Here is a 27,201-nt window from a genome sequence, read left to right on the forward strand (position 1 = left end):
CTTTACTGGGTGGCTTCTGTTCTCCTGATATATTTATAGGATGCTGACATCATCAGACATTCCAAAGAGGGATGTACCTCTTGTAATGTGTTTTCCCAATCTCCAAAAAGGCTACTCCTCTCAAAGGAAATCACACACATATACCCCCCCAACACACTGTCAGCATTTGCAGGATTCAAACCACTACCTAACTATGTTATGATATTAGAGAGATACACATTAACACAGCATGCTATATGGTTTACTGGGTGGTTTTGGTTCTCCTGATATATTTGTAGGATGATGACATCATCAGAAATTCCAAAGAGGGATGTACCTCTTTTAATGTGTTTTCCCAGTCTCCAAAAAGGCTACTCCTCTAAAAGGAAATAACACACATCCCCCACACACTAACAGCATTTGCAGGATTCAAACCCCTACCTAATTATGTTATGATACTAGCGAGATACGCATTAACACGGCGTGTTATATGCTTTACTGGGTGGCTTCTGTTCTCCTTGAATATTTGTAGGATGCTGACATCATCAGACATTCCAAAGAGGGATGTACCTCTTTTATTGTGTTTTCCCAGTCTCCAAAAAGGCTACTTCTCTCAAAGGACATCACACACCTACATGATCAGCGTTTGCTGGATTCAAACCCCTATCCAACTATGTTATGATACTAGAGAAATATACATTAACACAGCACGCTATATGCTTTATTGGGTGATTTCTGTTCTCCTGGTATATTTGTAGGATGCTGACATCATCAGACTGGACATGGTAATGTGTGTACACTTTCTTTTATGCAATCCCAGGAATGATCCATGTGGGTCGGCAGGTATCAACAGCTTGAACAGGACCCTGTGAGTCTCACCTTGTGTGATCTATCTGTGGACACATTGACATCCCTTCATATGTCAACACATATCTATGCACAGATTGTTGGTTTTGTGGATACGACATGCGTCTGTGATGTTGATGAAGAGCTATTCAAAGTCTATGTGGGACATGTGTAGCTCTGTTCAGTGATGTATGTCCTGGGTGGCTGCCTTGCAAATGGTGTAGCATGTTTGGGAACTATGATCTGCACATGAACATACCACAGTTGGTAGGGTTGTGTGTTTGTCAGCTAACAATAGCCCTCTTTATGACATCAGCCATGATGCACTCCATGGCCTTGCAGATCAGACTTTATAGGCTTACTGGACTATACTTCCCATGGTGTGTTTTGCACCCACACTTGTGGGGAGAGCCATATGTTGCTGTAACACATTCGACGGTTCCAGATCCTGTGGAGTGGATGAGGCTCAACAGACTGTTTAGGTGCAGGGTCTGTTTGTTCTGTAGTGCATGCATGACACATATTGAGAAACAATGTAATCCAATTGCTGCCATGCTTTTGGCTTTGGGGGGAGCTGTTCAGCCATTCTACACGTGATATCTCCTGGTATGATGTCAGGGACTATCTTCAGTGGCAGGTGGGTAGGTATATATGGGCCTGTCTGACAGGATGTCGGCATTGTCAGTAAGGTACAGTTGTCCCTGACTCAGGACATATATGAGTGTAGATTACTATTTATGACATAGCTGAAGGACATGTCATGATTCTCAGTCTGTACTCCTTTTCAGCTACTCTTTACAAAACACCAACAAACCTGAGCACTAATCCCAGTTATACTCTTTTACACACTTAACACCCTACTGATCCTTTGTGATCAGGCTACAGAGTATGTCATCATAATATACTGGCATGTCCAGGGGTCAGTTTTGTGTGTACTCTCCAGTCCAGCTAGTGAATATTGTGGTTATGACACAATGTCACATCTGCCTCATGTACACAGACAACCCTCTCCTCCTCCCAACACACTCAGATATATGTGAGAGATGCAACAATATTGACATACAGGAGGCTGAGCTCTCTCAACCCATGACTGGCATAGTCTATCAGGTGGTGAAGGTGACCACACACTCCACATATCAGTCTCACATACACCGATAGCGACAGCAATCAAACCACATTATCACACATACACATATTAGGAGGCTCTACATACACTCTGCCTAAGCAGCAGAGACCTCCAAAGCAGACACACAAACAACTGCTACCCCACTACAATACCCACATATCACATAGTTCACAATGTCAGTGTGCCACACAGTCACTGCCCTTTGGGTTAAACAACACACCTGATACACTTGTAATAGGTGACACTTAATGTCAGACACACTGACGTCCCACTCACCAGGCCAAACAAGGGAATAGTCACTTTGAGCTGTCTCTCATGTGCCGGGATCCACCACATAACACATGCACTCAGGTCACTCCAAAGGAAGTCCAAGACTGGCTCCATCGTTGTCCATGCTGGTGCGTACAGCCTCAGATGTTCCTCCCTGGACCACATATACATAGAGGAACTCTCTGATCATGTAGCCCAGGCCAGTATGACCCTGACCTTGTCCAGCATCTTACACTCACCAAGTATGATGTCTCAGTATACCAACAAACTGATCACGTTTAGCAGTTGGCTAACATATTGGTGTTATTCAAAGGGGATACAGTGTCTGTCAGCCTAGGGTGACATGCTCGACATGCCACGTAGCTTCCCTATGGACAGCTTGCACCTGTCACACTTGGACTTTAGAATACTGGCTAAGGCACTTGCTGCCACCATACTGCCTTATTTAAGCGGGGCTCAAAAGACAGACCCACCTCCATAGACATTACAGAGTACATGACTCTGAGGGTAATGCTGCTCAACACCAGATGTATTACCCTCAAATTGCGCCCACTCAGGAATCTCCTCAGTATGGAGAATAAGAATATCTGTGCACTAACAGACACATGGTTCAGGCTCCCACATGCACACCAGCACTACCAGGTTATATTCGTACCATGCTTTCTGACCACATAACTCGGAATGGCCAACACAAATAGGGGGCGTATCCATATACATCACAGATACACATACCTCCGGGTTGGTAGCACTGCACAAAGCATCACAGACCATACATATGCACCTAACATTGTGCAAATATGCCTTTTGGTTTGTTGCCTGCTACAGACCACACTCACAAACTCAGCAACCGCACACGGCTTTCCTGGGAACACTGGACAATATGAGGGTTTTCCCAAACACCATTATATTGGGTGGCGTCAAATACCCACACATTGACTGGGGATAGTACTCAGGCCCCAACATGCTCACCCAACAGTTGCTACTATTTATAAACTCATATGCTATGGCACAACCGGTCACCACACCCACAAGAGGGGACAGCATATTGGACATGATCATCACCAACATGGGGACTCTATGTTCCACACCTGCGATATCCCCCTCATTGGTAAGGTCAGAACATACTTTATCTCATTGGACATCCGTATCCCATCCCCACACCCATCCTGTGTAATCTTGGTGAACTTCCCAAAAGTAAATGTCACACTTCTCCATACCACGGTGGTATCCTTCAGAGACCCTGGGTCAGGGGTAAGTATGGCTCAGACTGTTGAATCCTTTGCATACACATTCTATGGACACCTATTGGACTGCATGGATAGTGCTATTCAAAATCAAAATAATAACTGGACTCACTCCTCCAATGGCAGGGGACCTGTCTGGTAGACCCCGGCCATTAATACGCTATACAACAAAAGGAGGAAGCTACTACATGATAGAGCACAATCCCAGACAGGGAAGGCATCTGTGATCTGTACTAGCAGACAGCTACAATCACTTGTGTATTTCTGTCAGGCCCTCTTCTACAGACAATTGCGTATTGTAATGGGACTCGTGCACATAGACATGGGAAACCTACAGACACTGGGTTCTACACATTACAGCATTGTTGTGGGCAGATCTTGCCTGTTGGACCTGTTTGTATGCTTTAAACAGTTACCAGGTCCATCAATGTTGGGACGGTTGTCCACACAGCCTGCCTGGGCCTTGCACAGCCCTTCAACACAATACCCCACTCGGCCATTATGCATAGGCTCACCGGCATCAATATCGACATGAGCATGTTGGCTTTTGTTCACATATGCCCTACTTAGACCTAGCTTGTCCAACATTGCTCAATATTAACCATCATTGCTGGACGTTGGCCAATATTACTCAACATTGACCCCATTTGTACTAGTTGGTGTGTGCGATTTTGTTTACATATACTACATGGTGGTAAATGCTGTTTAGCACTGCTTTATATTGCTTAACACATGGCAATCATGCCTCAGGTGTTGATGCAAGGCTGCCTATGTCGGATGCACATACTACACTCCCTATACATGTTTGAAAGCAGGTAGTGTCAACGTAGGCATCCCTTTTACTATATGTGCGGGTCAGAGGAAGGTATCATTTCCAGAGTTCCTACTGAGCCAGTGTATGTGCCATGCGTTGCCTCTTTGCCAAGGCCAAAGCATACTGGGCACGCCTTCTTCTGCCTACTGGGACAGGCTCAGGTTGTTCCTCCTCTGAGTCACGCTCTACCTGTGATGGCGTTGGCAATGGTGGGGGGCTGTTTGGCCCGTGCCTATGCTGGTCCTGCTGCAGCTGTTTTCGCAGGATCATATTATGTAGCATAGCAGATACCAAGACAATTTGGGTACATGTAGTTGGTGAGTACTGCAAGGCTCCACCAGATGTGTCCAGGCACTGGAACTGTAACTTGAGCAGCCTAAACACACGCTCGATTACATTTTGTGTTTGTACGTGTGCCTCATTATGGCGTTCCTGTTCAGGTGTGTGTGCATTTCTGATGGGTTTCATCAGCCACGGCTCCAGTGCATAGCCAGCATCCCCCACTATGTGACCATGTGGGATGTCTCCATTGGCAAATGTCTGGTACAGCTGCATCAGATGCCAGATATGGAAATCATGGTAGCTTGCAGGGCAGCCAGCACACACATTCAGTATTATGCCCTGGACATCACACATGACCTGGCAGTTGATGGAGGGGAAGCTCTTGAGGTTGAAGTAGACCCTACCCCGCTCACCAGCTGGTGCTTTGATGTGTATGTGTGTGCAGTCTATTGCACCCACTACCTCAGGGTATTCCGCTATTTGCTGGAAGAGACGCATATTGCTGGCCAATACCTCAACAGAATTGGGGAAGTATACATGATCACCGACATGTGCTGACATGGCATCCAGGAACTGGTGCAGTACCCTGGATGCTGATGCCTGTGATATCCCCATCATATCACCAGTTGGTCTCTGGAAGGTACCTGTTGCTAATATTCTTAGGCTAACACATACCTTAGTTTCCACTGGGATGGGTTTCCCTCTGTTGGTTCTGTGTGTGAGGCGTGGCCTACACAGCTCAACAATTTGCTGCAAGAGGTCTCTGTCCACTCAATACGCTCCACTATCTCCAGCTCATGTAGCCCCTGGTAGGCTACCCTGGGCCTGTACACTCTTCTCCATCTCCTCACTGTGGGTTGTCCAGCAGCATTTGCATTATCACCACCCTCAGCATGTTGCATATGTCGCCTTATAACAGCAATGGCAGCCCCTAACATTTTTTGTCTCAGTAAAGCTTTTTCAGTTTTCACTTCTATTAGCTTACTGCAGTGTTGCAGTGTCTCTTGAGAGAAACAAAATGGATTGTTGTTTGCAGAGTTGTAAGTGCTGGGCTAGGCTGGGCTAGTGTTCTGCCTGTGTAATTGCCTGATTCTGATTGTTTTCACCTGCTAGCTCTGCTAGTACTCCCTGGTAACTTCCCTACTATTTGGTGTGCTTCATTTTTCCTTTCTGTTTCCTCAGGGGGGAGTGCAGCGCACACAAGCGCAAACACTCGCACAGCAGCTAACCCAAAAGCACACATGCATACACGGACTAGAACTTGTTTATTCTTCTTAAAATGCGCACACACTGGTGCAAATGTGCTTATAACTGTTTACACAGCCTTACGTATGCTTACTCAAGCTTACACGCGTGCACACATGCTTACACGTGCGCACACTGTCTTACTTGGGTTTACAGGTGCACACATGCGTGCATGCATGCTCAGAAAGAAACTTTGGTGTTATCCACGGCATACACCTTCAATTTTTGACTTTAACTAGCCTACCTGTTGACACACCTCTTTCAATAATATGTAATTGTCAGCTGACACATGACACTCTTCTCCAAAGAGCTTCACTCCTTTCATACATACCCCCCTCATAATGTCACCTATCTTCTACTCTGTTACTCCCCTTATCCTACTCCTACACTCCACTGACTGTGCTCATTTCCTATGTAAACTTGTGATTCACTATTGTAACTCTCATTTGCATAGGATTGCCAACTAATGCTTGGTTACATCTGTTAGACTGAGCTTCCCCCTTTAGCAACCTCTACTCGGAGGCCATGTTGTCTTCAGCCTGCCATTCACTTGCACTGCAAATTCATTTTAGCTATAAAATCCACATTTGTGGATCATAATTATTAATTGTCAGGTTTTTTAGGGTGCAGCGCATTTGCACGGTGTTGCACTACGGTTAAACCCCGGAGATCAGGATGAAAAAAAAAGTTATTTTATTTCTATTTTGCATCACTTCCCATTGTCAATGGCCATATTTTTGGCCATTGGCATGCTTCCTCCTGTAAATGCATGCTTTTTTTGCAGCTGTCATGGCTCCGTTTTGCTATTTGCAGAAATGTACTCAGTTATCACCTGAGTACATTTCTGCAAATAACACTACTCCTACTCGGACAGGTTCGGGTTTCCTGGATCGCAAATTTACCTCATTTGCATAGCTTTCGCTTGCAATTGAGGTAATTTGCATATCCAAGCCCTGTCCGTGTAGGACTAGTTTGGAGAGCTCAGTTGCACACCCCTACCAGCTGTTCCTGGATCACTCGGTGGACATGTTGGCTGCATGGAGTTTTACTCTACTCTTAGACTCTGTGCAAGCCTTTGTGAATCCAGCCCACAGTGTATGTGTGTATGAGAAAGAGAGAGAATGGGGTCTATGCAAAATTGTTGTGTATTTATTTTTTTAAGCACTATACTATTTATTTTATGTACTTTTGATGTAAAATGCTTCCTCCAACACCATTAGCATATACTACAGCAAGTTTAAAACATTAGGCGGAAAACTATTTTACATTAAAAATATGTAAAAAAAATAATGTTGTACTTAAAAAAAAAAGCAAGTAAAACACAACAATTTTACAGCAAGCCCCTTCTCTAAGCACAATAATGCCCTCCAGGGTGTGTGTTAATGTGTAAATAACACCCTTCCAGGGATGTAGAGGCCCTCCACCTGCGGCGTCAGGCCTCATAACACCCCTGGGCAGGCATTAATTACACAATAACACACAACCTGTCAGGCATTATTGCTTGTGTAGCAAATCATCAGAAAACCTATGTAGAAGATTCTATAGAATGAAAAGTGTACTAATTGGTTCTCTGACAGAGTAGCTGATGCATGGAACAGACTACCAAATTACATAAAGCAAGTACTAGTATAGATATTTTTAAGAACAGCCTTGATACTTATTATGGGAACACGTTTTGGTATATTGGCAAGCAAGAAGGACATTATTGCCCATGCTTAAAATATTTCTATATATGTAAAACCTAAAATGGGAGAACGAAGGCCCAGAAATAGGGATAGACTTTAAATATCACTCATAAACTTAGAAAGATGCTGGAATAACTGGATATGTGTTAGCATGCATTTTCACTGTTTAGAGAAGCATTTTTCTACATTTAGGATCCTAAAGTGTGGGTTGTTTAATACTGTGCCTATGGTCAGTCTGATGCCAGCTCATACTGTAGAGAGAGGGAGCTGATTTACATTTCACATCATACTAAAATCGATGGCTTTCTAAGAAGTCCTTGAATGTCACAGCTGTTCAAACCATCAGTTTTATGTATGTGTAGAAGCAGTCTGTTTGGTGATCACACCTGATGGCTAGAAGTGGCTGTCTGGGGATGGAAAGGCAGCATAGCTCTCATCTGTATCTCATTATGAGGAATGTTCTTCAGTTTGTGAGTTTGAGTGTTAACTGTTACTATTTTTTTTAACAAATCGCCATGTTATACAATACTGAATCATGTTAGTTAATCAGAAAACAACAATTTTTTTTAAGTATGAGGAAACAGTTATTTTATCATGCTATGAGCATCCTAGATGTATTTGTTAGTAAATGTTTACCTTTTGCTCCACATTGTCACATTATGTTCTACATTTTGGAAACGAGGGGCTGAGAGCTATGGGAGGCAGTCAGTGGAAGAAAGCAAATGGCAGACTTTAAGTCAGTCCATGTAGGACATATTGTTTAGATCTTGTATCCTTTTAGTAAGGTATCTCTGTGGGCATTCCAGTTGTTGCATGTGTCTGGACAGATACAGGCCAAAGGGGGCATTTTGCTCAATGACTGACCTAATGAGGGTTGAGTAAAGGGGGACAATGGCATCCTATATCTAGACATAATCAATTTCTTTATAAGGTGTGCAATATAAAAGCACTTTGTTACATCAGTAGACACATTGGTCAAAATGTAAGCCACTGCCCAGATAAGTTCCAAAATCCCAAACAACTGAGTCTATTCTTAGGGTCTTATTGTCATCATGGTTGTTCCCTGAGGTAGATGACTTCCAAAAGGATACAATAATGCATTCATTGGCATTTCATTTCAGGCCATGATTCTGGCACCAGTTATTTATGTGGGACAAACCTTCCAGCAGGATGGCTATGTAATTTGGGGACTCAGTGACTACTCCTAACTTGTAGTCATGTACAAACATAGTCAGCCAGAGCTCTTTAGTACTGGCTTCAGCGAAGTAGATGCTAAACAGGAAAGGTCCAAGCACAGAACCCTGGGGACTCCACCGGTGGCTCATCTCTTTGTGGAGGTAACTTTCCCTATTTTTTTTTTCTTGCATCCTGTCTGTGAGCCATGTGGTAATCCAGCAATCCAGTGGGTGACATAGGAGTTTATTCCCACTTTATTTAGCTTTTCTACAATGCCTGAGTGGGGGATTGTGTCAAAAGCTTTGGCTAGGTTGAGGTATGCAGTGTGTACCATTGGTAACCTTTTCAAAAAAGGTCCATCAGATTCAGTACGTATGACCTGCCCTTGACAAATTTAAACTGAAATGAGATCAGTGTTTGGAGGGTTTTTGTTTCTTATAAGTCTTTCCAGGCTTTGCATATTAAGTTGGTCAGACATTAAAGTAGATTTTGTGTTATTGTCCTTTGTGAAATGCTACAGTGGTGAAATTTATTTTTATACATTGCATATAACTTAACTAATGATTTGCTTTTTAGGACTTTCTTTTTTATAACATGTAGTTCCTTAACTTGCTATGTTCTTTAATTAACTGAACTTCACCCATGGAAATAAAATTATTTACTTAAATTAACTTTGCTGGTTTCGTATAAATCATCATTTACTTAAATTACTTACATCTTCTATGGTTATTGTTGGGGTGATATCACCTTCACTGGGATTCTTTGCTAGGTTATCATAATGCTTATGTCTGGTATGCCTTAGAAAAGAACTATGACTTGGCATGGACAACCAAACATATCTTCCAGGTATATCTTGAAGCAACTGGTAATGTCTACTAATATAGTGTACGTTGGATAGAAGTTATGTACCTCCACTAACACAGCCACACCAGGTTTATTGGATAATAGAAGAACATTAGTCTAACTGCCATGAATGGTAATTTTAAGTCTATCCAATAAGCTGAGGTCACAATCAAACCCAGTACTTCGTGTCTGAGGTGAAGACCTTAACCGTTAATGCTAATCCACCCCCAGTGATTTGCAACTGATTGTATGTTGCTGTGTTTTCACACATGCTGATACAATATCTTAAGGTGATCCCTTCACATCCCTCTTCCCCAGTGTTCTGCTTTCCTGCCTCCCCACCTCCCTTGTTGACTTTACAGACTGCACCCCCACCTTTGCAGAATTCTGGATCCACCACTGGTGACATCAGTGTATACCTTCCAGAAATAGTTGCATACACTAAATGACTGTTCATGTGTTCACACATAGATACATAGTGACACTGAAAGGTACCTTTGACATGTGAGCATTCAGACATTCACTGCTGATGTACTTTAATGATGCTTACAGGAGTGTCCTCTGCTCTATAATAAACATGGTGATTGACATACAGCTGTGTTTCTTTAGTTGACATCTGCATGACAGTATATACCCATAACCCACATCTTCTTTTCCATCTGCCACTTTCATTGGGTGTGTACATTACTTGTGCTCCACACACAAGTCCAAATTCATTGTTAGCAAATGATGGCTAAGGCGATGTGGCCATGACTACCCTTCATCTTTAATTTTTTTATTAGAAAATTTATGGAGTCCATCAGAAGGTGTCCATGAAGGTGAACAACCTGGGTCCACATCAGGGAAAAGCAGGACAGTGTAAGTTGTAAAGCACACAGGGTGCTGTAGAAGCCATGCATATATACATTTAACCAAATGGAAAATGTATGTCAGTTGTACAGACTGATTCCTGATGTCCACAGAACTGGACATGTATAAAATTCACATATCACAGTAATGTGCAATCATGTCACATCAAAATGTGGATCCCCTTACATAATTGAATTTTCACTTACCTGAAGCTTAAAAGGATGAGACAAGTTCACCAAAAATGTATTTTCATGAACTCTCAGATCACCACAATTTTACTTTGGGAAAGGAAACACTTGGCTACCATGGTGAACTTTGCTCCTTTCTACACTGTAATGTGTTCTCAGAGTTGGCATATTTAGTTAGGGGGGCATGAGAGTGAAACTCCCAACTTGGGTGGGTTTGATTTGCTTTGGTTTGTTTATTTTGTGATGGTGACCAAGTAGTTCCTTTCCTGGAGTAAAATTGCTGTGATTTGAGTGTTCATGACAGTAAGTTTTTAGTGAAATCATCTCGTCCTTTTCAGTTTCGAGGCAAGTGTAAATTTGATTATGTGAAGTAAACCCCAACATTCATAGGTAAGCAAGATCATAAAGTACAAAAACAGACTGAAAACTAGAATCCAAAAAGTGGCAGAAACGACCAAAGCAGAAAACCAGATGATGCACGGACTGTTTATTGTTTGTAAGCGCTTTCGGTCGAGGTAATATCCCAACCTTCTTCAGACATACACAATTTTACAACCCTAATGCCTTCTTTAAATATGTAACTCCTAATTGAATAATACATACTAATTAAATGGTAATTAAACCATTAATTATATTAATACCTTAAAATTCTTTACAGGAAGGCTACAGTTTTTCCCAACCTAAACCATAAGTACGAATATTAAAAAATATATACATGAATGAGCTATATGTTAAAATCATTACACATTAAACATTAAAATCCAGGTGATGTTAAACAATAAAGTTTGTTAACTTAATTAAAAAATTATTTATATATATTTATTTATTCTATACTAAACTATATTATAGTATGTTCTACCTAATTACTAATACCCAATTTTTACACAAAACAGGAGACACTAGAACAAAACAGAACTCTCCAATACACCTTTTAAACCAATACTTCATGTACTAATAGTTCACATTAAATATCAAACATTTTTAAAATCAGAATATTAAAATTCTAAAATGTTTGTCATTTATAGAATATAAATTATTTGTGAATTATTTATACACAGCCAGCTACAAATGCAGTCATCTGTTTAATGCTTTTAATTTCAGTATGCATTTTATTGATGCATACTCGTTCAAACCTGGAGGAATGTGAGCAAGTGTTCTAATTTGCCATAATAACTCTTGCTCCTCCAACCAAAGTTGCCATGGTCCCCCTCTGGTACTTATATTAATTTGTTGGATGACAGAAAATAAGAAGAAGTGATCGGGCTCATCACGAATGTGCCTGGCAAGAGCATTTGTTAAATCATTTCTGCCTATGGCATAAATATGTTCGTATACCCTTTTCCTCAATGACCTTTCTGTCTTGCTTATGTAGAATGCGCAACATTTTACACACAGTGCCACATAAACCACTTTCTTACTCTCACAATTGTATTTGCCATTAATGCAATAGGTTTCCCCCCTATAAGTACTTTATTACCTGGCACCATGTACTTGCACTGAGGGCACATTCCACATTTTGACATACCACTGTTTGTCATTGTTGATTTAGCAACAGACTTATCTACCAAGCTCTTTAAATTAACTCCTCTCCTATAAACAAATTTTGGTTTGATGCCTATTGCTTTTACCAACTCTGTGTCTTCCAGAATAATATTCCAATTTTTATTTATAATGCCTCTGATGTAATTAAAATCAATAGAATAAGTAAAAATGAAATTAATGTTAAAATGTGATGTTTGCCTAGCTAATGACTCTACTTCAGTTTGCATGGTACCCCCTCCTAATAGAGGTCGGAAGTGACCTGCATGTCTTTTGATGACCACCTCCTCCCTAACTTCTTCAATTAAGGAGTTTGGGTAACCTCTCATGGCAAACTTTGTGCTTAAATTATCACATTCGATGACAAAATCTTGTTTATCAGATACCATCCTTGCGGCCCTCACAAACTGTCCCTTCACCACACTTTTCTTTTGGTGAAAAGGATGACAGCTTGAAAAGTGGAGAAAGGAATTTGAATGTGTAGGCTTCCTATATATTTCAGATTTAAATTTGTTATTGGAGGTATCTTTTCTTAGTTTGACATCTAAAAAACACATTTCATTCTCTCCTACTAATTACTACTTATTCAGTAGAAGAGAATGAAATGTTTTGTCATCGAATGTGATAATTTACGCACAAAGTTTGCCATGAGAGGTTACCCAAACTCCTTAATTGAAGAAGTTAGGGAGGAGGTGGTCATAAAAAGAGATGTAGGCCACTTCCGACCTCTATTAGGAGGGGGTACCATGCAAACTGAAGTAGGGTCATTAGTTAGGCAAACCACATTTTAACATTAATTTCATTTTTACTTATTGTATTGATTTTAATTACATCAGAGGCATTATAAATAAAAAATGGAATATCATTCTGGAAGACACAGAGTTAGTAAAAGCAATAGGCATCAAACCAAAATTTGTTTATAGGAGAGGAGTGAATTTAAAGAGCTTGGTAGATAAGTCTGTTGCTAAATCAACAATGACAAACATTGGTATGTCAAAATGTGGAATGTGCCCTCAGTGCAAGTACATGGTGCCAGGTAATAAAGTACTTATAAGGGGGAAAACCTATGGCATCAATGGCAAATACAATTGTGAGAGCAAGAGAGTGGTTTATGTGGCACTGTGTGTAAAATGTTGCGCATTCTACATAGGCAAGACAGAAAGGTCATTGAGGAAAAGGGTATACAAACTTATTTATGCCATAGGCAGAAATGATTTAACAAATGCTCTTGCCAGGCACATTCGTGATGAGCCCGATCACTTCTTCTTATTTTCTGTCATCCAACAAATTAATATAAGTACCAGAGGGGGACCATGGCAACTTTGGTTGGAGGAGCAGGAGTTATTATGGCAAATTAGAACATTTGCTCACATTCCTCCAGGTTTGAACGAGTATGCATCAATAAAATGCATACTGAAATTAAAAGCATTAAATAGATGACTGCATTTGTAGCTGGCTGTGTATAAATAATTCACAAATAATTTATATTCTATAAATGACATTTTAGAATTTTAATATTCTGATTTTAAAAATGTTTGATATTTAATGTGAAATATTAGTACATGAAGTATTGGTTTAAAAGGTGTATTGGAGAGTTCTGTTTTGTTCTAGTGTCTCCTGTTTTGTGTAAAAATTGGGTATTAGTAATTAGGTAGAACATACTATAATATAGTTTAGTATAGAATAAATAAATATATATAAATATTTTTTTAATTAAGTTAACAAACTTTATTGTTTAACATCATCTGGATTTTAATGTTTAATGTGTAATGATTTTAACATATAGCTCATTCATGTATATATTTTTTAATATTCGTACTTATGGTTTAGGTTGGGAAAAACTGTAGCCTTCCTGTAAAGAATTTTAAGGTATTAATATAATTAATGGTTTAATTACCATTTAATTAGTATGTATTATTCAATTAGGAGTTACATATTTAAAGAAGGCATTAGGGTTGTAAAATTGTGTATGTCTGAAGAAGGTTGGGGTATTACCTCGACCGAAAGCGCTTACAAACAATAAACAGTCCGTGCATCATCTTGTTTTCTGCTTTGGTCGTTTCTGCCACTTTTTGGATTCTAGGTAAGCAAGATAAAAATTATGAGCACATACATATATACTGTCATTTAAATGTCAAATAAAGAAATGCAGGTGTATGCCAACCGTCCTTCTCACTATGGAGCTGTGAGCATCATTATAGCACATGAACAGTACCTCAGTGAATGCTCACATGTCAAAGGTACATTTGTGTGTCAGTATGTATCCAACTATCTGCACACACATGTACAGTCATTTAATGTGTACAACAATTTCTGGAAGGTGTACATCAATGTCAGTACGTAACAGGTGTGGAAACGCTGCATACAACATACACAGCATAATATACTGTTAAAGAGTGTGTTATCTGTAACATTGTGTTCAGATTAATGCTACATTGCTGCTTTTTGCAGTCAGAAAAAGAGGACAGTACATAGACAGGATATGTATACTTGTATATGATCCCACATGTCATCAGTATTGCCAGCCCATGGCACACATCACATCATAGCAGTAGGACATCATGGCAACTGTCTTCCAAAACATATGTGGAATGGCATGTTTGTAAGTTGCAAATACCTGAAATGGCAAAACAGAAATCCAAGCTATATCACAATGTTAGCAATGGAGTATGGACAACACTTGTTGTCTGTCAGTCTCCCCCATAGCAAACATTTTTAGAGGCTACCTCTTGCAGCACTATCTGCAGGTTAACTGCCACAATGCATGGACAGATGAATGTGAGAGGAAAGTGTAATGTGTTAATGTGTGTCATGCACACATAGGAAATGGAAGTAAATGTCATACAACAATAACACATAAGGAAGACAGCTACATGGTATGCATGCATAAGTGTGCATATATAGTCCAATAAATGAAATGGCTATTGCCATGGTGGCAGCATAGCACAAGTGGAGCGCACAGACAATAATCATGGACTGGAGGGCCAGGATGATGGGGCTAAGAATTCCAAATGATTTTATGAGCTATCACTCTGAACGAATTGCACATAGCCCATGTCATATCCTCAGTGAAGGACCTCATCATGCCCTTCATCTGTGTTCAGAACACATCAATCATGACCTACAGGATCTCCTACTGATAATTGTTTTGATTTATTTTTTTAAGCACTATACTATTTATTTTATGTACTTTTGATGTAAAATGCTTCCTCCAACACCATTAGCATATACTACAGCAAGTTTAAAACATTAGGCGGAAAACTATTTTACATTAAAAATATGTAAAAAAAATAATGTTGTACTTAAAAAAAAAAGCAAGTAAAACACAACAATTTTACAGCAAGCTCCTTCTGTATAATTCTCCAGGGTGTGTGTTAATGTGTAAATAACACCCTTCCAGGATGTAGAGGCCTCCACCCGCGGCGCCAGGCCTCATAACACCCTGGGCAGGCATTAATTACACAATAACACACAACCTGTCAGGCATTATTGCTTGTGTAGCAAATCATCAGAAACCTATGTAGAAGATTCTATAGAATGAAAAGTGTACTAATTGGTTCTCTGACAGAGTAGCTGATGCATGGAACAGACTACCAAATTACATAAAGCAAGTACTAGTATGAGATATTTTTAAGAACAGCCTTGATACTTATTATGGGAACACGTTTTGGTATATTGGCAAGCAAGAAGGACATTATTGCCCATGCTTAAAATATTTCTATATATGTAAAACCTAAAATGGGAGAACGAAGGCCCAGAAATAGGGATAGACTTTAAATATCACTCATAAACTTAGAAAGATGCTGGAATAACTGGATATGTGTTAGCATGCATTTTCACTGTTTAGAGAAGCATTTTTCTACATTTAGGATCCCAAAGTGTGGGTTGTTTAATACTGTGCCTATGGTCAGTCTGATGCCAGCTCATACTGTAGAGAGAGGGAGCTGATTTACATTTCACATCATACTAAAATCGATGGCTTTCTAAGAAGTCCTTGAATGTCACAGCTGTTCAAACCATCAGTTTTATGTATGTGTAGAAGCAGTCTGTTTGGTGATCACACCTGATGGCTAGAAGTGGCTGTCTGGGATGGAAAGGCAGCATAGCTCTCATCTGTATCTCATTATGAGGAATGTTCTTCAGTTTGTGAGTTTGAGTGTTAACTGTTACTATTTTTTTTAACAAATCGCCATGTTATACAATACTGAATCATGTTAGTTAATCAGAAAACAACAATTTTTTTTAAGTATGAGGAAACAGTTATTTTATCATGCTATGAGCATCCTAGATGTATTTGTTAGTAAATGTTTACCTTTTGCTCCACATTGTCACATTATGTTCTACATTTTGGAAACGAGGGGCTGAGAGCTGGGAGGCAGTCAGTGGAAGAAAGCAAATGGCAGACTTTAAGTCAGTCCATGTAGGACATATTGTTTAGATCTTGTATCCTTTTAGTAAGGTATCTCTGTGGGCATTCCAGTTGTTGCATGTGTCTGGACAGATACAGGCCAAAGGGGGCATTTTGCTCAATGACTGACCTAATGAGGGTTGAGTAAAGGGGGACAATGGCATCCTATATCTAGACATAATCAATTTCTTTATAAGGTGTGCAATATAAAAGCACTTTGTTACATCAGTAGACACATTGGTCAAAATGTAAGCCACTGCCCAGATAAGTTCCAAAATCTAAACAACTGAGTCTATTCTTAGGGTCTTATTGTGCTCTTGGCTGTCAGCTGAGGTAGATGACTTCCAAAAGGATACAATAATGCATTCATTGGCATTTCATTTCAGGCCATGATTCTGGCACCAGTTATTTATGTGGGACAAACCTTCCAGCAGGATGGCTATGTAATTTGGGGACTCAGTGACTACTCCTAACTTGTAGTCATGTACAAACATAGTCAGCCAGAGCTCTTTAGTACTGGCTTCAGCGAAGTAGATGCTAAACAGGAAAGGTCCAAGCACAGAACCCTGGGGACTCCACCGGTGGCTCATCTCTTTGTGGAGGTAACTTTCCCTATTTTTTTTTTCTTGCATCCTGTCTGTGAGCCATGTGGTAATCCAGCAATCCAGTGGGTGACATAGGAGTTTATTCCCACTTTATTTAGCTTTTCTACAATGCCTGAGTGGGGGATTGTGTCAAAAGCTTTGGCTAGGTTGAGGTATGCAGTGTGTACCATTGGTAACCTTTTCAAAAAAGGTCCATCAGATTCAGTACGTATGACCTGCCCTTGACAAATTTAAACTGAAATGAGATCAGTGTTTGGAGGGTTTTTGTTTCTTATAAGTCTTTCCAGGCTTTGCATATTAAGTTGGTCAGACATTAAAGTAGATTTTGTGTTATTGTCCTTTGTGAAATGCTACAGTGGTGAAATTTATTTTTATACATTGCATATAACTTAACTAATGATTTGCTTTTTAGGACTTTCTTTTTTATAACATGTAGTTCCTTAACTTGCTATGTTCTTTAATTAACTGAACTTCACCCATGGAAATAAAATTATTTACTTAAATTAACTTTGCTGGTTTCGTATAAATCATCATTTACTTAAATTACTTACATCTTCTATGGTTATTGTTGGGGTGATATCACCTTCACTGGGATTCTTTGCTAGGTTATCATAATGCTTATGTCTGGTATGCCTTAGAAAAGAACTATGACTTGGCATGGACAACCAAACATATCTTCCAGGTATATCTTGAAGCAACTGGTAATGTCTACTAATATAGTGTACGTTGGATAAGTTATGTACCTCCACTAACACAGCCACACCAGGTTTATTGGATAATAGAAGAACATTAGTCTAACTGCCATGAATGGTAATTTTAAGTCTATCCAATAAGCTGAGGTCACAATCAAACCCAGTACTTTGTGTCTGAGGTGAAGACCTTAACCGTTAATGCTAATCCACCCCCAGTGATTTGCAACTGATTGTATGTTGCTGTGTTTTCACACATGCTGATACAATATCTTAAGGTGATCCCTTCACATCCCTCTTCCCCAGTGTTCTGCTTTCCTGCCTCCCCACCTCCCTTGTTGACTTTACAGACTGCACCCCCACCTTTGCAAAATTCTGGATCCACCACTGGTGACATCAGTGTATACCTTCCAGAAATAGTTGCATACACTAAATGACTGTTCATGTGTTCACACATAGATACATAGTGACACTGAAAGGTACCTTTGACATGTGAGCATTCAGACATTCACTGCTGATGTACTTTAATGATGCTTACAGGAGTGTCCTCTGCTCTATAATAAACATGGTGATTGACATACAGCTGTGTTTCTTTAGTTGACATCTGCATGACAGTATATACCCATAGCCCACATTTTCTTTTCCATCTGCCACTTTCATTGGGTGTGTGCATTACTTGTACTCCACACACAAGTCCAAACTCATTGTTAGCAAATGATGGCTAAGGCAATGTGACCATGACTACCCTTCATCTTTAATTTTTTTATTAGAAAATTTATGGATTCCATCAGAAGGTGTCCATGAAGGTGAACAACCTGGGTCCACATCAGGGTAAAGCAGGACAGTGTAAGTTGTAAAGCACACAGGGTGCTGTAGAAGCCATGCATATATACATTTAACCAAATGGAAAATGTATGTCAGTTGTCCAGACTGATTCCTGATGTCCACAGAACTGGACATGTATAAAATTCACATATCACAGTAATGTGCAATCATGTCACATCAAAATGTGGATCCCCTTACATAATTGAATTTTCGCTTACCTGAAACTTAAAAGGATGAGACAAGTTCACCAAAAATTTACTTTCATGAACTCTCAGATCACCACAATTTTATTTTGGGAAAGGAAACACTTGGCTACCATGGTGAACTTTGCCCCTTTCTACACTGTAGTGTGTTCTCAGAGTTGGCATATTTAGTTAGGGGGGCATGAGAGTGAAACTCCCAACTTGGGTGGGTTTGATTTGCTTCGGTTTGTTTATTTTGTGATGGTGACCAAGTAGTTCCTTTCCTGGAGTAAAATTGCTGTGATTTGAGTGTTCATGACAGTAAGTTTTTAGTGAAATCATCTCGCCCTTTTCAGTTTCAAGGCAAGTGTAAATTTGATTATGTGAAGTAAGCCCCAACATGCATAGGTAAGCAAGATAAAAATTATGAGCACATACATATATACTGTCATTTAAATGTCAAATAAAGAAATGCAGGTGTATGCCAACCGTCCTTCTCACTACGGAGCTGTGAGCATCATTATAGCACATGAACAGTACCTCAGTGAATGCTCACATGTCAAAGGTACATTTGTGTGTCAGTATGTATCCAACTATCTGCACACACATGTACAGTCATTTAATGCGTACATCAATTTCTGGAAGGTGTACACCAATGACAGTACGTAACAGGAGTGGAAACGCTGCATACAACATACACAGCATAATATACTGTTAAAGAGTGTGTTATCTGTAACATTGTGTTCAGATTAATGCTACATTGCTGCTTTTTGCAGTCAGAAAAAGAGGACAGTACATAGACAGGATATGTATACTTGTATATGATCCCACATGTCATCAGTATTGCCAGCCCATGGCACACATCACATCATAGCAGTAGGACATCATGACAACTGTCTTCCAAAACATATGTGGAATGGCATGTTTGTAAGTTGCAAATACCTGAAATGGCAAAACAGAAATCCAAGCTATATCACAATGTTAGCAATGGAGTATGGACAACATTTGTTGTCTGTCAGTCTCCCCCATAGCAAACATTTTTACAGGCTACCTCTTGCAGCACTATCTGCAGGTTAACTGCCACAATGCATGGACAGATGAATGTGAGAGGAAAGTGTAATGTGTTAATGTGTGTCATGCACACATAGGAAATGGAAGTAAATGTCATACAACAATAACACATAAGGAAGACAGCTACATGGTATGCATGCATAAGTCTGCATATATAGTCCAATAAATGAAATGGCTATTGCCATGGTGGCAGCATAGCACAAGTGGAGCGCACAGACAATAATTATGGACTGGAGGTCCAGGATGATGGGGCTAAGAATTCCAAATGATTTTATGAGCTATCACTCTGAACGAATTGCACATAGCCCATGTCATATCCTCAATGAAGGACCTCATCATGCCCCTCATCTGTGTTCAGAACACATCAATCATGACCTACAGGATCTCCTACTGATAATTGTTTTGATTCTGGTCATTTTGATGTCTCCTCTGGGTTGCAGACATGATAGCTTGGGTAGCAGTGTGTCCAGGTTCCTTGGCATCATCGTTATTATTGTCAATGTCAGTCTTGGAAGACTCTGGCAGTGGCCTGGCATGCAATCGTCATATCTTCAGAATGGAGAACTTCCATGGGTCCCATGCTCTATAAAGATTAATTGTAAAACACAACAGAAAAGAAAAGCAAATGTCTACCACACACACCAGTCTCATGAATATCATAGCACAACATATGATTATGATGACAGTATACACAGGGACTGACACCCGTCCATTATGGATAGAGCTACCTATGGTCCTGTATGTCCTATTCATAAAAAGGATGTTAGTATTCTTTTCTGAACCATTCTATATGTTTAGAAACACTCACATGGATGATTTGCTTTGTAAGAATATATGAATGCTTAAATCAACAGATAGTAATTTCTTCATTCGAGCACTATCTGTATCTAGTATGTGATTTGATATTACAGATATTTGTTAATTCAAAACTGTTAAAACGTGTGCTATTGCTGTTATGGATATGTCTTCAATGATGATTCTTAACAAAGGTGTTATCTCTACTCGCTCAGCATACTAAGGATCCATACTGTCTGTGGTTTGTCCACAAATCCTGAGGTTTGCTGTCACTTTCCCTAAGTTCTTCAAATTGTTACTTGTGTAGTATTTGAAAATGACATGCAAGAAGACTCCTGTAACATGATGCTGTTGTCTTTGGACCTTCCTACAGTCTTTATGTATTGTCAGGGGTTCTAATCCCACTCGTGAACTGTAATGATATTATAAGTTATATTGATTTTACAAATGTTATGTATGAAGGTATTGTTGTTACTTTTAATATATAACTTTAGTATTTATAACACACAGTGTTTCACACTCATTTTCATTGCACATAAATGCATGGTATTTATGTTGACATATGCTGTTCACAGAAGGAAATTAATAAACTGTCTTGACCCTAAATATTATCATGTATGTATCACTGTGTTTCAAATTGCCAACCATCCTAGGGGTGACAACTTCTCCCCACAGAAAAGTAACATCATAATTGATGCTCTCTGGCAACATGGAGAGAGACTCCTAGGTGATTCAGGTAATACTGTTTGGCAAGATGAAATCTAGCAGACCTCACCAGCATGATCAATGCAGTTAAAGGCCGCAGCCAGTTTTGTGAAGCCTGTAGACAATGCTGCTTGGGCATGATCCCTTGTGCAGCCAAAAGGGTGACACATTATGAGAGATGGCAGGATGCCACAGATGGTGGACTACCACAGACCCCTATGAAGACATCACAATATTTCTGATCTCACTGCATACAGCAAGAAGGGAGCAATGCATGCCTGGTGGTGGGATTGAAGCTTATATTCCAGGATGGACATGTATGTCTTTATTTCCATTACAGGGCTGTGTATTGAAACAATCACTGCATATTGCTGTAGCATGTATATTCATGTATTGTTGTTTTTGATTAACAGCAGCAGACTTAAGCCATGCACACACATCCACACAGGGTGAGGATGATGAATGTAAGTGTAATGGCATGTACTGATACAAATGAAGTACAGACTGACAAGTCCAAATGGTGTTTGTAATGCTGCTTGCGTTAATATTCACAGGTCCATCTACTTCAGGATTAAACCAGGTATCGGTAGGTGTGTGTCTCTAAACTGTTGCTGTGTGCCTCAATCTCATTTCACTGTTGTTTACTGTTATATTGTATTTTTTCCCTACTATTGTACACTTCAGGTTCATCCAGCAGAGATCCAAGTTGTACATTTTCAAGGGCAGACAGACCAGGTATGTTACACCAACATTGTCACAGTTTTCAACAATGTGTAGCACATGTGATACCTGACATTTATGCCAGTATTTGTCAATACAGGCCCATCTGGTATACAATTGCAATGACTATCATGACAGGATTTGCAGCTCATGTTACTCTGTTGTATAGGTGATGCTGTCAATATTCATTTTGCTAAATACATGACTGTGCTGTCTTTCATTTACTTTCCCACTGTAGGACCCACAGTAAAACCCACAACATCTCCCCACCAGGAGTCTATCACTGGTATGCTTTAACTATGATTCATACCTGTCCTTGCTGTTAATCCTGTAGTTGACTTCCATTGACACTATGTCCTTCTTAGCATTCTTAGACCAGTCTGCATCAACTTCATCGAGTGCACATATGAGTGGTATGTGTATGTCACAGGTTCTGTATGTTTTAACTGTGTTCACCTGTTTAATGGTGCAAATGATGTGATCATTTATGCTTTATTTTTTTCCTACTCAGCACCACCATCTTCCAATGAGTTTTTGTCAGGTGTTTTTTTATTCATCATATGTGTCATGGATGTTGGTCATGTAAAACAATTATATACTTAATTTATGTAGATTCTGTGAAACATACATACAGTAGAAAACAGTAAAGTCAATATTATTTTTACCTCTGTACTGTAATATGTGTCTTCTGAAATTAAACATTATGTCCTGCATTGTTTCTCTTTACCCTTTTGATCATATGGTATATAATGTATGTGTAGACCTGATGTGTGTCTCTAATTATTCACCATGCATTGATACAACAAACTGAGTGTGCATGCATACCTGTGTCAGCTGTGCCCTGAGTTGTTGATCTGTGTTTTGACACATTTGCATAAGTTCATGCTGGAATAGGTTATGATTATGTTATTTTTCATGTTCAGTGTATACACATTGGGTACTTGCCATTAGATGCAATCTGTGTTCCTGTGATGGAGCAACACCTGAACATCAATGTTCAGTCTGTATACTCATGTTTGCATGGCTTGTCATGACTCAAAGATATGGGTCAGATGCTCCTGTGTTGTCTGGGTCTGCACTTGTGCTCACACTCTACATTGCCTATATCTGTGACTTATGTCCTCTATGTCCTTGTGCTCATCCTCCGATTCCTGTGAGATATCCTTTTCAAACATTTGAAGTTCTTGTGGTAGTTCACCCATACCTGCAGCTGGAAGACCTCCATGTGCTTGGGTTTGCATGTTGTGCAACATGGCACACACTGTTATCATATGTTCTGCCTTCTACAGTTTGTATAACATTGCACCCCGGATGTGTCCAGACATCTGAACCTAGCTTTCAATACACCAAGCACATGCTCTATTATGATTTTGGTTGTGCATGTGCTCTTTTGCGAGCCTCCTGTGCAGGATTGGATGGTTGATGCTACGGGGTCATTAACCACAGTTCCAGTGCATAACCACAGTCCTCTTTTTTGTGGAATAAAAACACTTTTGATCAGAATGCATACTGTTGTGAAGGGTATCCTTAACTTGCATCCTAGCCATGTTCCTTTATTTACCAAGTAGCAGTCCCTCAGGTGCTTCACCTTTTGCTGGAATGCAGCCCTGAGTCCACTTTCCCCCCAACTGGCAGCATCATGGACACTTCCAGGGTGTGTTGCCATGTTTGTTATGCTGCCCTCTGCTGCACACACAACCTGGTAGTTGATAGATGGCCATTCCTTTCTGTTTATGTATCAGTCTGCATCTGGATGTACTGGTGTGTTGATAGGTATGTGTGTGCAATCTATTGCACCAAGTACATGTGGGAAGTCTGCAGTGTTGTAGAACTGGTGCATTACAGTTCTACACTCCATAGGGGTGAATGGAATGTGCACATAGTCATCCATCTTGCTGCACATTGCTTCCAGAAATTTTGCAAGGATATGACTGGCAGCTGTCTGTGATACTCCCCCAACACCCCCATGTGTCTCTGGAATGTCCCCGATGAAAGTACACACAGGCTGAGAGACGTTTTGTTTTCAGGGGTGATAGGGTATCTCACAGTGTCTGCACAGACATGTGTGGGCACACATGTTGCAGACAGCCTGCACCAGTTGTCTGTCTTGCCTATCTGTCGATTATTTGCTACTCTAACAACTGGTTTAGTTGCAGTCTTGCTCTGACTCTAGCTGGCAGCCTTCTAGGGTGCATAGCCACAGCCTCATTTATGTATATATATATATATATATATATATATATATATATATATATATATATATTTTTTTTTCTTTTGTTTTACTGTGGATTTTGTCATAATCCATAGTATTCTCTTGAACTCCCTGGGGTCCATAAAGCATGCACTGAGGATTTCAAAAATCGTGTTGGCATGGATGTTTGTCACACTTGAGTTGCACTGTGTGTGCATGATGTGTTTTGGAATCAGATCAGAGTAGGTCATTGTGTTTACTCCCAGTATCATTTTTATAAGAAACTTTTGTGGACATTCTAATTGCTGCATGTGTCTAGTCAGATACATAATGAAGGGGATATTATACCCTATAATAAGTTTGATGAGGGATGAGTACAGTACTATGAAAACCTCTCAGGACCTAGATGACATGTCATTGCTTAATAGTTGAGCAACATAGAAGGATTTTTTAACTACCTTGGGCACACATTGGTCGAAATCTAGGTTACTATCTATACGAGTTCCCAGATCCCTGATTAATGAATCAACTTTTATTGATTGCATAGTTATCTAGGGTGCTGACATCACAAAACACAATATAATGCATTTCTTGGTGTTGAGTTTTAAGATATGGCTTTGGCAGCAGGTGTTTGTCTGTGTTAGACCTTCCTGAAGGATGTTCTTGTTTTGGAAGGATTTAATTACTGCCCCCAGTCTGCAATCATTGGAAGGCCTTTGACATTGGCTTTGACATCTGAAAAGCAGATGACAAAGAGGAGTGGGTCCAGCACAATAAATCCATGCACTTTGTGAGGCAAACACCTTAATCATTATGCCAACTCTCAACTATATAAGTACTAGGCTAGCTTCTCTTGTGGGTCATTTTAAGCTGAACTATTTTTTCTCACAGATGAGAATCAACCGCAGCACCTTATATCTATGATGTAAATGCCTTAATCATTATGCCAACTGACCCTTATTTCTTTTATTTCTTTTATCAACCCTTCCCAATTGCATCATAACTGGATCATGTTTCTTAAATTTTATTCCTAGGAAAGACACTTCATTCACTGAAAAATACAACCCCCCCCCTCTGTTTTCACCACATCACCCAAACTGTTATTTTTATCTTTATTCAGTGTAATTCCCATTTCCTTTAAACACCAATTCAGACAAACCAGCACTTACCTCATCAATATTTTGATCTTAGCAACTACAGCTATATCATTTGCATATGTCAGAACTACCAGTATCACCACCTACTTTTGCATCACATATCTAGCATCATTCATTTTATAAACAACTTCACTCACTATTGCATTCATAATAAATGTTATCAATATTCCACTAGTTGGACACCCTTGTCTTATACCACACTTCATACATATTCCTTTACTCGGCTACCCATTCACTAACACTTTCACTTGATTATTCCGATATGCTGATATACACACTCTCCTAATTTAATTACCCTTTTCCATAACATCTCAATAAGGCATCATGTTGTACTGCACCAAATGTCTTTCTAATATAACCTATCATAAGTTTCACATTCTTCTTTTTGCTTATAACATCTTACACTCCTTCTCTCACAACCAGTAACAATTCTTGACATCCCTTCCATTTTATGCCATATACTTTTTACATAGTATCCTTCATCCTTCCTTCAAGTCTCCTCTATGTTATTGTCATAAAAATGTTATAATTCATGTTATTTGGCGTGATGGGTCTCCATTTTTTTATTTCTTTCTTCTCATCATTCTTCCATATACATTTTTATATCACACTGCATAACTCTTGATAATAATAAATGATTCAACCATTCATTCAGTAATTTTACAAAATATCCTCTTTGCCAGTGCATTGATTTCTTGTACATTCTATAACCTATACTATCTCGGTTTGATACTGAATCAACAATTACTTTCTTAAATATGTCAACCAATTTGCTAAAAGTATTTTTTTTTAAATCTTTCTTAACTTGTTCTGGATATTTTTTACTTTCCATTATGTTGTATTTTCCATCCTTAACATCTTACACATATTTTCCAAATGTTTTACCATAATAGTCATAATTTGCTCATGCTCTTTTTTGCCTCTTCTTTTACATTTTTCATTTCTCTCATTATATTAATATTCTCCTTTACTGTTTTACCCACATATGCAGATAACTCTTCCCTTCTCCCTTGTAAATAAAATATTTTCCTAAATGTTAATACCTTACTTTTTTCTCAATGTCTTTTATATATCTCTTTTTCTTTATCATAATACTGACCTGCATTATTCTCTAAATTATACAATACATTTCTATACATTTTCCCACATTCTACTTTCCCTTCATTTCTTATATCATCCTGCCACTGGAAAAAAATACACACTTTTCATACCTATTTTAAATTCAATCTACCACTCAAACCAGTTTCTATAAAAGTCTTTCACGGTTACATGATCCGTTCATAACTACAATACTTCCCACTCATCAATTTTACTGCATATTTTTTCCATTTACTCTTATTATTCATGTTCCTATTTTGATATACTCTCTTTCTTCCATCAACTCAATTCATATTGCCAAATGGTCTGAATAAAAAAATCACAACTGTATCACCATCTGGTTTCCCACGCCTTCCAATAATAAAAAATAATCAATTTCTGATCCACATACCACTTTCTATAACCCACTGACTTTTGTTCCACACAGCTAATTTACCTCATTTTATCGCTTCTTGTATTTTTACATCATTCATTTTATTTTTATGTCTTCTCCTTAAATCATAAGTCACTGCAATTATAATTTTCATTTGAACCACCACATTGTCTAATATTTGATGAAACATATTCTGTCTTTCCTTGCATGCTCTCTCTCTCTCTCTCTCTCTCTATATATATATATATATACTATAATGCTATAAATATGTTCTTTCCACCTCCCATACTTAACAT

Source organism: Protopterus annectens, chromosome 4.part1 (genome assembly GCF_019279795.1).
Source record: "Protopterus annectens isolate FY-2018-M chromosome 4.part1, PAN1.0, whole genome shotgun sequence".
Taxonomy (NCBI): domain Eukaryota; kingdom Metazoa; phylum Chordata; order Ceratodontiformes; family Protopteridae; genus Protopterus; species Protopterus annectens.